This window comes from Heptranchias perlo, chromosome 20 (assembly GCF_035084215.1).
Source record: "Heptranchias perlo isolate sHepPer1 chromosome 20, sHepPer1.hap1, whole genome shotgun sequence".
NCBI lineage: Eukaryota > Metazoa > Chordata > Chondrichthyes > Hexanchiformes > Hexanchidae > Heptranchias > Heptranchias perlo.
The window spans coordinates 21987206-22004070 of NC_090344.1; the positions used below are offsets into that span (position 1 = coordinate 21987206).

The following is a 16865-nucleotide window of genomic DNA, read 5'->3' on the forward strand; positions in this document are numbered from 1 at the left end:
ACACATGAAGCAAATAAAATGTCTCAAGATGATGAGGAGATTGAAACTTAATTTGGATTTTTCCCAATTCAGGCGGATATTAGATGACGGGATAGAAAGGCACATATTCAAGTTTGCCGATGACACCAAGATGGGCAGCATTGTGAGCAGTGCAGATGAAAGCATAAAATTACAGAGAGGCATTAATATAATAAATGAATGGGCAAAATTGTGGCAAATGGTTCTGAATTTCGTCAAGTGTGAGGTCATCTACTTTGGACCTAAAAGGATAAATCAGAGTACTTTCTAAATGGTGAAAAGCTCGAAACAGTGGAGGTCCAAAAAGACTGAGGGGCCCATGTACATAGATCATTAAAATGTCATGGACAGGTAGAAAAATAATCAAAAAGGTTAATGGAATGTTGGTCTTTATATCTAGACGACTAGAATACAAGGAGATAGGCATTATGATTCAGCTGTACAAAGATCTGTTTCGACCACACCTGGAGTGTTGTCTTCAGTTCTGGGCAACGCACCATAGGAAGGATATATTGACTATGAAGGGAGTGCAGCGTCGATTTACTCGAGTGCTGCCTGGACTCCACAGTTTAATTTACGCGGAGAGATTACATAAACTCGGGTTTGCCTCGAAATAAGTACATTAAGTGCTGATTTGATCGAACATTTCAAAATATTAAGGAGAACTGATGGGGTAAATAGAAAAAAAAAGATTTCCGCCCGTTAGCGTGTCGAGGACTCGGGGTCTTAGCCTAAATATTAGGGTCAGGACTTTCAGGAGTGAAGTTGGGAAACACCTCTGCAAGCAAAGGGAGGTAGATGTTTGGAACTCTCTTCCGCAAACGGCAGTTGATGCGAACTCAATTGTTAATTTTAAACCTGAAATTGATAGATTTTTGTTAACCAAAGGCATTAAGGGACATGGGGCTAAGGCGATAATATGCAGTTAGGTTACATGTCAACCAGGATCTCATTGAATTGCGCATAAGGCTCGAGGGGCGAAATAGTATACTTTTGCTCCTCAGTTCCTCATTGTTCCAGAATGATCCTGCATTGTATTGGGAATCGAACCAAGGTCTCCAGCGTAACAGGTAAGAATTCGACCCCTGCACAACCAATGCGCGCGTTTGTAACAGCAGCATGTGTCCATTTAGAATCCGATCTGAATGAACATGCCGTTTACAGCTGCGGTGGCCGAGTGTTTGAAGCGTTGGACTCAAAATTCAATTGAGGTTTTCCTGCCCAGGTTTGAATTCTGCTCGCAGAGCTGCTGTTTAAAGATCACTTCAGTGCTGAAATAGGTTAATTGGAGTTAATTGACCGCATTTATCTCTCTCCCAGAATGAGAGATTCTCCAGCGAGGCCTATGATTTTAACTTGTGTCCAATCTTCTCTTGCAAGATTTCAAGACCCAAGAAGGAATCTCTCCCAATCTGTAACTTAAATTCTGCTAGTTTGCAAAACCTGACATTTATACTCTTTATTTTCTTTGTCTGCATCTCTCCATCTCTCCATGTCTCTGTCTCTTGTCTCTCTGTATTGTCCACAATGGACTTCTCAGGCTTCCTTGAACGGCGATGGCTGATCTATCCTGCAACAATAGCAGAGAAGGGTAAAGAAAAAAAAGACTGAGACAGCAGGAAAAGGAAAGGTGCAAACTAGCTGATTAATTCGTAGCTAATGTTTCCACATTCGTGGCTCTTCGTTCTCATAGTGAATGAAAGCAGCAATTTGAGTAAAGTGTACTTCTGGTGGAGTGTAAACTATGACGACACCGAGACAGACGACAATGTCGTTTCAGAGTAATTCATTCTGTAAAGTGTTACTTGATAAAACAAGTCGTACATTCAAAACAAATTTGATAAAGAGTGACTAATATTGTTGATATGAAATAATTAGTGTAGAACCTGATATTTCTCTGCATGGTATATCGTACAAGAAAGCGAGATTGGATGGCCATGGTGTTCTGAAAGGATGCGGATCGGCTGCGTGCCAGCGAAATTTTACATTGGCTGCACGGCTCTGTTACCAGTTGGACTTTGGATCTGATTCCCGCTCAGGGAGTTTTACTGGCTCAAATCCCGGATGACCCCTGTTGTGTCCCCGTTTTTGGTCAAAAATCACCAATTGGCTTCTCACATCTTTTCAGCGATGTAAAAGGCAGGTTTGACTAATCTCCAGCAGAGCTTGTTTGAGCACCAGAGGACAGAATGCAGAGGGTTTGTTCACGAAACACACGGAGACGAAATGAAGATAATCTTTTAAGAAGTTGTACAGATTGAACCCGGAACATGAATTTATCCCAATTCAGGCGATCTCATGGGTGCAGAATACAAAAAGGTAAAGGAAGCTGCATTGGCCTGGAACCAACCCCTGGTTTCCCGCCGGCAGGCGAGGGTTCGACACTGAGCCACCAATGCACACACGGCTGCAGGCTGCACGTGTAGCGTTGGATCCGTGTCGAGAACATGCAGTTTGACAAAGTTCCTGTGATAAGCCTGCGCAGTCTGCTCGACAGCCGCGTGCTACCTGTGGCTGACCAAAAGAGTGGGTCAAGCATGGCCTTGAAATTCACTGGGGGTTCGAAATCACTTCACACCGCCACTGTGAAATGCTCAAATAAAGAAGAGCTGTAGTTACCAGGCAGTGTTTACTTCTCTCAGAAATAAAGTTATAATCCAGCCCTACAAAAACCTCTAAGATTTCACGACATTCGACGAATTTCCTCTAAGCTGCAGCTTAAATTCTGCTCAATCACAGAATTGGAGATTTATACTATTTTTCTTTGCATGTATCTCTCTATCTCTGTCTGCGTTTCTTCACTTTAGGTGTTACTCCCTAATGGACTTATCCGGCTTCCTTGAACGGCCAGGTCTGCAAACCAGGGATGGGAAAAGGCTGTCGGATCTTCGTCCAATTGTTGGATTTCGACGGGATGAGTTTTGCTATTTTCCGTCTCGGTTTTCGGAAAATATAAACCCAGATGGGATTTCCCCTGCTCGGGTCCCGTCACCTTCGGGTGCTGGGAATGAACCCGATCGATCACTCGGTCTTAATATCTGTATTCTCATTGTTTAACAATAAAATTACAGTTATTTTCAGGACACATTTTAGAAATTAACACATAACAGACTTATTCAAAAACGAGAAGCACGTGGGATTAAAGGACCGGTGGTCACGTGGGCAAGTAATTGGCTGAGGGACAGGAGGCAGAGATTAGTGGTGAACGGATGTTTTTCTGACTGGGGAGAAATATGCAGTGGAATCCCCCAGGGGTCGGGGTTTGGATTATTGCTTTTCTTGTTATATATAAATGACTTGGATGTGGGAATAGGGAGTACAATTTCGAAGTTTGCGGATGATATAAAAGTTGGCAACGGAGTAAGTAATGAGCAAGATAATAGCAGACTTCAGGAGGACATGGACAGACTGGTGAAATGGGCAGTCACGTGACAGATTTAACGCCGATCAGTGTGAAGTGATGCACTTTTGGATGAAGAACATGGAGAGGCAGTATAATCTAAATGGAACAATTTATGGGGGGTTCCAAGAGCAGAGGAACCTGGGGGTTCATATTCATAAAACAGGATAAGTTGATAAGGCGGTTAAGAAAGCGTTTGGGATACGTAGCTTTGTAAATAGAGGCATTGAATATAAAAAATGGAAATCATACTCATCCTTACAAATCAGTGGTTAGGCCTCAGCTGGAGTATATTGTACGGATCTGGGCACCAAACGTTAGGATGAAAAGGCATTGAAGAGGATTCAGAGCAGGTTGACCTGGATGATACCAGTGATGAGGGACTTCAGTTATGTGGAGAGATTGGTGAAGCTGGGATTATTCTCCTTACAGCAGAGATGGTTAACGGGAGACCTAATAGAGGTATTCAAAATAATGAGGGTTTTGAAAGAGCAAGTAGGGAGAAACTGTTTCCTCTGGCAAGTGGGTCGGTAACCGGAGATCACAGTTTTAAAATAATTGGCAAAAGAACTAGAGGGGAATTGAGGAGAATTATTTTCACACAGAGGGTTGTTAAGATCAGGAACGCACTTCCTGAAAGGATGGTGGAACCAGATTCCATTGGATCATTCAAAAGGCAATTGGGCATAATTGAAGAGGACTAATTTGCAAGGTTATGGGGAAAAATCTGGGGTGTGGGTCTAATTTGAAAAAGCCGACACTGGCACGACGGCTGAATGACCTCCTTCTGTGATGTAAGATTCTCTGATTCTATGATTACCTTCTGAATCATTGCAATTGAAGCTATTCATTGTTGAGCAACCAAGAAAATTATAACCGTGATATTCGGCTTCTCCATTCCCTTATGAATATCGCAGATTATAATGTCCAGGCGGGGGTGAGACTGAATGGAGGATAGAGTGCGGAGATTGGAATGGAAGCCCAGCAGAATGAACTTGGTCTCATCAGTTTTTGTTATTTTTCCTACCAGTTGCCCGAAGCAGGCGGTGAACCTTCTTCTCGAGAGAGGATCGTCATTTCAGTTCAGAAGGAAAAAGGGTATCAAGAAAATCGGGTAAAACGCACACAGAATGATCCGGGACTTACAGCACACCCCTTTTAAACAGACACAGACACGGAATGATCCGGACATAAATCATAATTATGGTGCATAAGTTTCTCTTACGTTGACCATAAGATTTACTCTTTTTACAATGACACCAATGTACAATCTGATACTTCGCGACCTTACAATCTCAACACCATCCTGGAAGGAACTGTTGCTGATATCAGCAAACAATGCAAAACCCACCGTCTGCCGTTTCGAGAAGGATGGGACTTCAACCAGACCTTCTGGGTGGACTGAATGAGAGAAACAAAACTTAAACATCATAACGACGAGGATGGAATTCAAACCCACGCGTGCAGAGCACAATGGATTAGCAGTCCATCGCCTTAACCTCTCGGCCACCTCGTCGCATATGGAAATAGGCGAAAGCACCTTTATTCAAAATGAAAATACTGGCTATGTTGCCAACCTGAAACTGCAAACGTGCATCTCCTCAGCAGGTCAGGCAGAATCTTTAGACATAGAAACAGAGTTAATGTTTCAGGTCGATGGCCATCACATGAGTATTCCAACTCACTCAACTTGCGCCTTGTCGATGGTTGAACGGCTTTCGGGAGTTAGAAGGTGAGTCACTTGGCGCAGAATATCCAGCCTCTGACCTGCTCTTGTCGCCACAATATTTATGTAGCTGGTCCAGTTAAATTCCTGGTTCATGGTGACCACCAGTATGTTGATGGTGGGGGATTCGGCGATGTTAATAACGAATCCCCACAGAAGAGATTTACTATAAAGATTCCAGGGATGAGGGGCATAATTTCATGGATAGATTGGAGAAGCTGGGATTGTTCTGCTTGGAACAGAGACGGTTACGAGGAGATTTGATAGAAGTATTCAAAATCATGAAGGATCCAGACAGAGTTGATAGAGAGAAACTGTTCCCATTGGCGGAAGGTTCAAGGAGCAGAGAACATCGATTTAAGGTGTTTGGCAAAAGAACCAAAGGTGACATGAGGAAAAACTTTTCTGCACAGCGAGTGTTTAGGATCTGGAATACACCGCCCGAGGGGGTGATGGAGGCAGATTCAATCATGGTCTTCAATAAAGAACTGGATAAGTATTTGAAACGAAAGAAAATACAGGGCTATAGGGAAAGGGTGGGGGAGTGGGTCTATCTGGATTGCACTTGCAGAGAGCCGGCACGGACTCGATCTGCCAAATGGCCTCTTTTCGTGCTGTGACCTTTCTCTGATTCTATTCTATTTGTCAGAGGCGATGCAAAGCGACCGGAGCGTGACGTAAATCTACCTGCTCATGTACATTCCCTGATAATAAATCCTAGTGTGATGCAAAGAAGAAATTCATAATTATGGTGCATATCTTTTATATTATACTGACTATAAAAGGTACTCGGTTCACCAGGGCGCCATTGTGCACATTGATTGATACTTCGCCGAGATCACACCTTACAGTCCCAACACCTCCGTCCAAGAAACAGTTGGGTGGCAACCCAGACTTTGGTGAATTGTGCAAACAGGTGTAAACCAGCAATGCGGAAAAGCACTTCTTATTAAAGAAGGGTTTTTGGTGAGGCGGCCAAAATGAAAAACTCTACAAATTCTGGCAGCAGTAAGATTCGAGCCCAAATAATTCAGAGATGGAAGCCAGCATCTTCGACAGCGAAGTTACTCACGCATATGGCAAATCCTTCAGTTATGATGATTCAGGTCATAGAGCTGAAACGTTCCCTCTGGTTCTTTCTCCACAGGTGCTGCCTGACCTGCTCAGCGTTTTCAGCATTTTCTGTTTTAATTTTTGTGATTTCACAATGGCTGTTTTCCTGAAAACACCCAATTTGACCCAAGGACGCAGCTCGCACTTTACTTTCCTCACGCGCTTTAAAGTCTGCCGTTTCCGAACAAAATCCCCTCCGCGCCGGACATTCAAAGGACCTTTCGCTCACGGCCAATCTCCTGTAATCGACACCTTTTCACCATTGCCGCTCTTTTCATTTCTCCTCATTCCTTTACAATCGGACATTTCCACAGACCTATTAAGATCAAGCGGAACATTTCCGACCTTCCTGCACCGCCCAGATTGCCAAAAGTGCACCTTTCAGCCGTCATTCGCAGCTGTGGAGCGCCGCCCGTCTCTCCCGCACATCAGCTGCTCGGGGAAAAGCGCCAACGACCATGAAAACAAAACTCAGTTCTTCAGTTAACATCCCGCGTATCACAAGATACCCCATGGAAATTTCACGGAAAAGTATGCCGCTGTCCTTCCGAATGCCAGCCCTGCTTTCTTTGAGCTTGTCTCTGGAGCAGATGGAAATGTATCGACTGGTTTCAAGGCACAAATGGACATTGATGCGAACGGGACATGTGCCCCCGAGAAACAGCGGTCGATGCAGTGCAAACTTAAAGGTGTAAGACTGTGAAAGTGAGTGTTAGAGTAGGCAAGGCCGCAGAAAAGTGTCAATGAAATAGACCATGATTGTGGAAGGAAAAAAATCTGGAAGAAGCGGCGGGTCTGAATTATGGATCTTTCAGCAGAGAAACATGAGAGAACAAAGACAGGACACAGACAAAGGTGCTGGAGGCAGAAAGAAAAAGAATGAAATAATAGAAATGAAAAGAGAGTGAAAGAAAGGATAGGATATAAGGCGATGAAAGAAAGAAAGAGAGAAAGAAATAAGGGAGCGAGAAAATCAAGCGTGCAATACTCAGCCCGCAAACGGGCGCTGCTCCCAATCGGCTACACTTCGCCCCACTGACCCTCATCCCATTCACACCATCCTACAATACACTGTCAATGCTGTGCAGTGAAACAGAGAATTTAAAGGTATAAAGACACTCACACACCGTCCTACAATTCACTGTCAATACCTGTGTAGAGAGCCAGAGGGTTTAAAGGTACAGAGACACTCACACACCGTCCTACGATACACTTTAAATACACGTGCAGTGAGACAGCGAGTTTAAAGGTACAGAGACACTCACACACCGTCCTGCGATACACTTTAAATACACGTGCAGTGAGACAGCGAGTTTAAAGGTACAGAGATACTCACCTTTTTTTTCAAAAGTAGCACATCCCAGAAATAAGAGAGAGCGTGGGTCAGTCTCCCTCTCCTGGTGCAGCTGAGGCTTGTCAGCCAACAGTCCCCTCCTCCCACTATTGGCTGTGGAGGAAGTACAGTGCAGATTTAATGGAATACCTTCAGTCTGACCGAGGTTAGGCTGACTGGCCACAAATTACTCGATCTCCCCCTTTCTCCCTTTTAAACAACGGTACATCTTTAGCGGTCCTCCAATCCTCCGGCATCACACCTGTAACCAGGGAGGATTGGAAAACGATGGTCAGAGCCTCCGCTATTTCCTTCCTTGCTTCTATTAACATCCTGGGATATATTTCATTCGGGCCCGGGGATTCAGGTGGAGTGATTTCGGGCTTTCATTTTCAAGTTTGCAAACGTTTGTACCGCAGGTCAAGATCACAAATCTCGGTCCAAATTAGGACTACTTCCGGGTTTAAACTTCAAATCGTGAATTATCCCCCGACCCCAACGAGACTGGAAAGAAGAACGTGTCCTCAAATGAACGTGTTACAGACACATTCTATGAGAGTTCTGTCTGAATAATGAAAGGGCGTTTTTGAGCAGTCATCTTGATATCTGTTTCCGCCTGAAACCTGAACAAGTACAAACACCACAGTGTTATTTTGTCGCTTAATTCACAAATTAGGTAAAAATAATATGTTGTATAAGGCACTGCTGGGAATTGAACCCAGGATCGCCTGTTTACAAGACAGATGCTTTAACCAACTAAGCCACAGCGCCAATTGATTGTGTACTGCCCACACCTCCTCTCACTAACATCTATCAACGACACGTTATTGTCTGTTCGGGGTTCAGACCGTTTTATTTTGTCCATTTCGCTTGTCCGTTCACCTGTGCATCCCGATACTTCCTACATTTCTCGCTGTGTTTATCTTTGTGTATCCATCAGTGCGTTGATACACCGATGATTATGTGTGCTTGTGTTTGTTATATCAACTAAATTCGGGGATCAGACAATTCTCTCTCTGACAGTAAAGAACTATTGAGCCGAACTTTAGAGCGAAGTATTATTTATTGCGCTGCGGAAACTAAAAACCGGAAGAGGAACAATCAGGGAAAAGAGAAAAACCTTTGAGGGAAAATGAGGACAACAATCAAGGTTTTTACCAGTACTTTAAGAGAAAGAAGGGTGACTAAGAGTAATGTGAGCCCCTTAAAGACAGATGGAGGTGATATTGTAATTGAATATCAGGAAATGGCAGAATTGCGAAATATTTACTTCACAGAACAAAATGAAGCTAACATACCAGAGACCCGAGGACAACTGTAAATAAATCATGGGGATTCAGTATAAGTAAAATCATGGCAATGGAGAAAATAATTAGAATAAAGATAGACAAATCTCCAGGACCTGATCGTTACCACCCGAGGGGACTAAGAGGAATAGGCGAGGAAATGGCACATGTTTTAGTCATGATCGTTCAAACTCTCTTGATTCAGGAATTGTTCCTTTGATTGAAACATTGTCAATGTCACCACATTATTTAGGATGGGTAGCAGAGATGAAGTTGGAAATTATAGACCCATTAGTCTGACGTCTGTTGTGGGGAAGTTACCAGTATCCATTATTAGGGAAAGAATGCCTGAGCACTTGGACAAATATGAAGTAATCAGACAGAACCAGCATGGATTTGTAAAGGGTAAGTCAAGTCCAACAAAGCTAGTTGAACTTTTTGAAGATATATGTAATGTGGTAGATAATGGAGTGTCTATGGGTGTTATATAATATTGAATTCCAGAGGGATTCGTTAAGGAACTACAGAAGAGACTGTTAACATAAATGGGAGTGCGTAGATTTTAAAGCAACCTATTGAAACGGGTAGGGAGTTGGTTAGAAGGTGGGAGACAGAGACCCTGTGTATAAATGACGTAGACGACGGAATAGACTGCCGTATATCCACGTTTGTCGCTGACACCAAGTCAGGTGTCACGGTGAGTCGTGTAAATGGAAGCATAAAGTTGCAAAGGGAAATTGAAAGATTAAGTGAGTTGGCAAAATTGTGGCAGATGGAGTTACATAGAATTACAAAGAATGTACATCACGGAAAAAGGCAATTCGGCCCAAATAGATTATGCCGGTGTTTATGCTGAAGACACGCCTCCGGCATCCCCTCTTCATCTAACCGTATGAGCAAACCCTTATATTCCTTTCTCCTCCATGTGTTTATTTAGCTTCGCCGTAAACGAATCTATGCTATTCGCCTAAACTACTCCTTGTGGGAGCGAATTGCACATTCTAACGACTCTCTGGGTGAATGTGTTCCTCTTGAATGCCATATTGAATTAAATAGTGAATACCTGATGTTCATGGCTCCAATGATTTGGAGTCCTCACCTCCGCAAGTGCAAACACCTTATCTACGTCTAACCTATCAAACCCTTGCATAATCTTAAAGTCCTAGATCAGGTCACCCCCGAGTCATCTCTTTTCTATACAGAAGAGCCCCAGTCTGTTCAAACTTTCAAAATGGGCAAGTGTGAGCTCATTTACTTTGGACCGAAGCAAGATAGATCAGAGTATTTTCTAAATGGTGAGAAGCTAGGAACTGTGGAGGAGCAGAGATATTCAGGGGTCCAAGTACAGAAATCGCTCAAAGCCAGTGGAATGGGAGAAAAATTAATTTAAATGTCTCATGGGATGTTGGCCTTTATTTCAGGGAAGCCGATATTCAAAGGGGGGAAGTGTGTGACAGATATAAATCCCTGCTGAGAACCAATTTAAAGTATTGCATTCAGTTCTGGGCACCACATCTCAGGAAGGAAATGTTGGCCTTGGAGGGGGTGCAGCGCAGAATGACCAGAATGATACAGGGGCTAAAATGGTTAAATTATGAAGACAGCTTATGCGGAGGTCGGTCCTCATTTTTCTCTTATGAATCAGGCCACAACCGTTTTCTGTTGACGGGAGCGCGTCCAATACTAAGTCAGTCAGAATCGGATGTAAATCACATCACGGGCACAGCGGCTCTGGGACTGACGACTGGGTTAGCATTGAGTTTTTTTATGGGATAGGCTGTACATTGTTTGTATAATAATAATATTAATAAGTTGGATACAATGAAGGTTTTTTCCGTTATTTCCCGTTTCCACCCTCACCAGTTTTATATAGTAACAGGTAACAATGTTTAAGGGATGTGATGTACAGTGTTGGAAGTATCAGTGTAATTTAACTTGATACATTGAAGAATCTCTTGTCTATCCCAGGCTCTCACCTCAGGTTTAGACCCTCAGCTAGTTTAAAATCGGTGACTCACTGATATCAATAAACCAGTAACAACCCCGATACCTCAGCGGGTATAGTTGTTCCGATACTGAGAGACGGTCCCAATTTGCATTGAAATTCCAATCAACAAATCCCAGAGGCTGTTTCGGGTTTGACAAACTGTGAAACAGATTGTTTTAAACGCCGAAAAAAGGGGAAACCTGGTGGTTGATATCAAGTTTTATACATTATCTCTGATCTGATTGGTGCGCCTTTCCCTTCAATTCACGACTTACAGGAAAAACTCGATTTTACAGTCGATTTTCGGGTCATGACGTATGGTGATATTTCAAATATTTGATATCGACCTTTATCAATCCCAATATCGTCCCCTACACGTTTGACAAATGCAAAGCGGCTTCAATCACGGTTTTGCTGACACAACTCGTTCAAAGATACTGTCGGTAATTCGAGGGTCTTTCAAGTCATGACACTAACGTCACAGTTCGCGCTGCCGTTTTCCGCAAGACGCTTCAGATTCATGGGGAATGATTTCGGTCTGGCGGTTAAATCCGTTCCCTCTTCACAAATCCGCGTTTGACCCCGTGTCTTTTAGTATTTTTGATAACCGATACTAAATCGGCTTGCTCTGTACTGTACATTACTTTTTAAATATTACGGATAAGCAGAGCACTTGAGCTGTCACAGCTGTGACTTTGACTTTTCTCCCTCTCCTCCAGATCTCACCGGCAACTGTCACTAACCACAATCTTCTGTCACACTTCTCCATCAGAAAGTTCCGAGCCTCGGTTTTCAAATGAAATAACGCCCATCTCTTCAATCAACGACATCCCAGGGAGAGTTTCCCAATTTTGTCTCACACTTTCCCCAAATCCTCCTTAAAGTACCATCAAAAATTGTCCCTAAGTTAATAATAATATAATTAAAAGTTCTTATCTTCTGGGGTTTTGTTTCAGATTCCACAGCTTTTAAAGGCCACTGCGGATATTTATCGAAGTGCATCTTGATTGGAGGCTTCTTGGAGAAATCGGAGAAAGATCTCGAAGCTCTTGTAGCGCAAGCGGTCAGCGTGCGGCACTTTTATCAGCTTCAGAAATGCCCAGGTTGTGAGTTTCAGCCTCACCGAGAACAGTCGAACATTTTACTCCGAACATTTTGACCGGAGTTCAAGGTACAACTGGTCTGTTCCGTCACGCATCTGCTTCTTAGTGTTCCCATGTGGGCACTTGGGTTCCTCTGGCCTACCGTCTTACAACAGTAGGTGCGAGTTTACTTGTTTACGGTGGGAGAGGGGGCGATTAGCGTCAGCTGATGCCGCAAAGGGGCCGGTGCGAAATCTTTAAATCTGAAGAACCAAACACACAATTCTTATTTTCGTGAAGCCGATATTCATCGGTTGGAAGTTTCGTGTGGGGAAAATTTGGAAGGGAAATATTCTGCCTGATGTCACTGTGTAACGGGTGAAATTATTCAGCTTACAGATGAAAATACGCTGATAGATCGAGAGGCCTTTTCTAACTCCCGTGTGGGACAAGATTAGCTTTTGAGCCACTGGGTAAAGTGTTATTTTAATTGGTGCTAACGAATGACAAGACATTTGGCACAAACAGGAAGAATTGTAAACTCACGAATTCGCTGTCTGTTTCTTACATCATGTTCAACAGAAACAAGGATTCTCCTCAACACGTTACTGAGAATTTTATAAAAGGAATTTCACCCCAGTTCGATTCTACGAGGGATAATTCAGAGTCCTACCATAAATCTGTATAATGGATCTTTTTGTAATATTGAGGCTGGGTAGCTCAGTCGGTGGACTATCAGACTTCCATAAGCGGCTAGTGATTGGAGTGTGCAGAGTTCAAATCCTTGTTCAGACAATAAACATTGAAACAGCTGGTAAGTTCTGTGTTTGCAGCGAAGCAGGAACACTGCGGGACAGATGATGCCTGCGATGTGTGGTGAAAGCTTCGGTGGTATATTGTCCCCCAGAGATGGGCAGTATTGCGCTGTCTGAGGCCACATTTGCAGCTTTCCGCCAGCAACCTGTGATTGGAGGGAGCGGGGCCGGACAGGCGGCCTGAATGTCGTTGCTGTCGTGGCCGCACTCAATCCGGGAGCTGGGGAACATCGAACTTCGAAAAACTGATGTGTTTGTTGCCGCGGCTGCAATGCTGTTTCGAACTATAGTTATTAACCGAGGCCGCTCTTCAGGGTCCTTTAATGGTCTCTCACAAATCAACGAAAACCAGTCGCAATGAGGAGCTTTGGGAGGGAAATTCTGCACAGTCAGGGCAGGAAACTGGAGTGAAGGAGAGACATTTTCGGTATCTGTGTAATGTTTGAGTGTGTGTCGAACTGGACAGATAAAGGAAAATATACCGGTTCTGTATTTTATTCATATTTCACCACAGAGTGAATTCTTGCGTTTTTTCATATTTATTGATTTTTAGTGGATGACGTTTTGAAAATGTTTCCGCCCGGTTTCGACCCGGGGACTTTTCGCGTGTGAGGCGAATGTGATAGCCACTACACTACGGAAACGCTGCTGTACAAATAGTTATAGGAAATGCTCGGAAGATAGTTGCCGTCTACAAATGTTCTCAGTGCTGGGAGACGGGACGGTTCTCCTTCAGGAAATTAACTTTTACAAAATAGTTTGCTGTATTAATTTCGCAAAAATCATTCAACTAAGTAAAAAGACGAACAGTTGTTCAAATTGCCATTAATCAACCAATAACTTTCTGTTTCCGACTGACGGAAATCCAACATGTTTTTCATTCATTCATTCACCAGGCTGAATATAGAAAGTTCAGAGGGGAAGTGAAAAAGGAAATAGGAGGGACAAAGAGAGAGTATGAGAATAGACTGGCGGCCAATATAAAAGGGAATCCAAAAGTCTTCTACAGGCATGCAAACATTAAACGGGCAGTAGGAGCCCTACTCTGATTAAGGACCATAAAAGAGAACGTTTCATGGAGGCAGAGGGGATGGCCGAGATACTAAATGAATACTTTTCATACGTCTTTACCAAGGAAGAAGATGCTGCCAGAGTCACAGTAAAGGAAAATATGGTTGAGATACTGGATGGGCTAAACATTGATAAAGAAGAGGTACTTGGAAGGCCAGCTGTACTTAAAGTAGATATGTCAACCGGCCGGATGGGATGCATCGTCGGCTGCTGAGGGAAGTAAGGGTGGAAATAGCAGAGCTGCTGGCTATAATCTTCTAAACATCTATAAATACGGGGGAGGTGCCAGAGGACTGGAGAATTGCAAAAGTTACATCCTTGTTCAAAAAAGGGTGTCAGGATAAAGCCAGCATCTATATGCCAGTCACTTTAACCTCAATGGTGGGGAAACTTTTAGAAACGATAATCCGGGACAGAATTAACAGTCACTTGGACGACTGAGGCTTGATTAGGAAAGCCGGCATGGGTTTGTTGAAGGCAAATCGTCTTTAACGAACTTGATAGAGTTTTTTGATGAGTTAACAGAGAGGGTTGATGAAGCAACGGAGTTGATGCGGTGCATACAGACTTTCAGAAGGTGTTTGATAAAGTTTCGCAGGATAGGCTTATCAGTAAGATTGAGGTCCATGGATTAAAGGGGGCAGTAGAAACATGGATACAGAATTGGATAAGGGACAGGAAGCAGAGAGTAGTGGTGATTGGTTGTTTTTTGGACTGGAGGGAGGTGTACAATGGTGTTCCCCAGGGGTCAATGCTGAGACCACTGCTTTTCTTGATTTATATTAATGACTTGCACTTGGGTGTACAGGGCACAATTTCAAAATTTGCAGATGACACAAAACTTGGAAGGGTAGTAAATAGTGTGAAGGATGGTGACAGACTTCAAGAGGTTATAGATTGGCCGGTGGCATTGGCGGACACGTGGCAGATGAAATTTAACGCAAAGAAATGCGAAATGATACATTTCGGTAGGAAGAACCAGGAGAGGCAATATAAACTAGAGGGTACAACTCCAAAATGGGTACAGGCCCAGAGAGATCTGGTGGTTTATGTGCACAAATCGGTGAAGACATCAGAACAGGTTGAGAAATCGGTTGAAAAGGAAATTGGATGCTGGACTTCATAAATAGAGGCATCGAGTAACAAGCTATGGAAGTCATGATGAACCATTATAAAACACTGTTTCGGCAACAACTGGACTATTGTGTCCGGTTCTGTGCACCGCAGTTCAGGAAAGATGTGAAGGCCTTACAGAGGGTGCAGGAGAGATATACTAGAATGATTGCAGGGATGAGTGACTTTAGTTACTTAGACAGACTGGAGAAGCTGGGGTTGTTCTCGTTGGAACAAAGAAGGTTGCAGGGAGATTTGATGGAGGTGTTCAAAATCATGATTGGTCTACACAGAGTAGATAGAGAGAAACTGTTCCCAATGGTAGGAGAGTCGAGAATCAGAGGACATAGATTTCAGGTGATTAGCAAAGGAACCAAAGCTGACATGAGGAAAAACTTTTTTGAACAGCGAATGGTTAGGATATGGATTGCACTGCCCGAGGGGGTGGTGAAGGCAGATTCAAAGGAAACTAGATCAGTGCTTGAAGGGAAAAAAATTGCAGGGCTACAGGAAAAGGACGGGAGAGTGGGACTAGCTGGATTACGATTGCATGGAGTCGAATGGCCTCCTTCCGTGCTGTAAACTTTCTACGATTTCTTTGGGATGTGAGCGTCGCTGGCAAGGCCAGCATTTATTGGCCATCCCTAATTGTGCTTGAGAAGGTGGTGGTGATTCAGCTCCTTGAACCTCTGAAGTCCGTGTGGATGAAGGTTCTCCCACAGTGCTGTAAGGTAGGGAGTTCCAGGATTTTGACCCAGCGACGATGAAGGAACGGAGATATATTTCCAAGACAGGATGGTGTGTGACTCGAAGGGGAACATGCAGGCGGTGTTGTTCCTATGTGCCATATGCCCTTGACTTTCTAGGTGATAGAGGTCGCGGGTTTGTCGAAGAAGTCTTGCAAATTGCTGCAGTGCATCCTGTAGATGGTACACACTGCACCCACGGTGGTGGAGAGGGTGAATGTTTATGGTGATGGATGGGGTGCCAATCAAGCGGGCTGCTTTGTCCTGGATGGTGTCGAGCTTCTTGATTGAAGCTGGAGCTGCACACATCCAGGCAAGTGAAGGGTATTCCATCACACTCCTGACTTGTACATTGTAGATAGTAGAAAGACTTTGGGGAGTCAGGTGATGAGTCACTCGCCACACAATACCCAGCCTCTGACCTGCTCTTGTCGCCACAGTATTTATCTGGCTGGTCCAGTTAAGTTTCTGGTCAATGGTGAGCCCCAGGCTGTTGATGCCGGGGAATTCAGCGATGATAATGCCGTTGAATGTCAAGGGGAGTTGGTTGGACTCTCTCTTGTTAGAGTTGGTCATTGCTTGGCACTTGAATGTTACTTGCCACTCATCAGCCCAAGGCTGATTGTTGTCCAGGTTTTGCTGCATGCGGGCATGGACTGCTTCATTATTTGAGGGATGGCGAATGGACCTGAACACTGTGCAATCATCAGCGAACGTCACCATTTCTGACCTTATGATGGAGGGAAGGCTATTGATAAAGCAGCTGAAGATGGTTGGGTCTAGGACACCGCCCTGAGGAACTCCTGCAGTGATGTCCTGGGGCGGAGATGATTTGCCTCCAACAACCACTACCATCTTCCTTGGTGCCAGGTAAGATTCCAGCTACTGGAGAGTTTCCCCCCTGATTCCCGTTGACTTCCAATTTCCTAGGGCTCCTTGAAGACACATCGGTCAAAGGCTGCCTTGATGTCAAGGGCAGTTACTCTCACCTCACATCCGGAATTTAGCTCTTTTGTCCATGTTTGGACCAAGACTGTAATGAGGTCTGTCGCCGAGTGGTCCTGGCGAAACCCAAACTGAGCATCGGTGAGCAGGTTATTGGTAAGTGAGTGCCGCATGATAGCACTGTCGACGACACCTTCGATCACTTTGCTGATGATTGAGTGCAGACTGAT

The 16865-nt window shown here is 44.0% G+C and overlaps 3 non-coding genes across 3 annotated transcripts; all 3 read right to left on the minus strand.

Annotated features, from left to right (window-relative positions):
* Nucleotides 1-4852: 4852 nt before the first annotated feature.
* On the minus strand, nt 4853-4934 carry trnas-gcu (transfer RNA serine (anticodon GCU)). The gene has a single exon. It is a non-coding gene; the product is annotated as a tRNA-Ser (tRNA).
* Nucleotides 4935-8287: 3353 nt separating this feature from the next.
* trnat-ugu (transfer RNA threonine (anticodon UGU)) lies at nt 8288-8361 on the minus strand. Its single transcript has one exon. It is a non-coding gene; the product is annotated as a tRNA-Thr (tRNA).
* A 4970-nt stretch (nt 8362-13331) lies between these two features.
* On the minus strand, nt 13332-13404 carry trnav-cac (transfer RNA valine (anticodon CAC)). The gene has a single exon. It is a non-coding gene; the product is annotated as a tRNA-Val (tRNA).
* Nucleotides 13405-16865: the final 3461 nt, after the last annotated feature.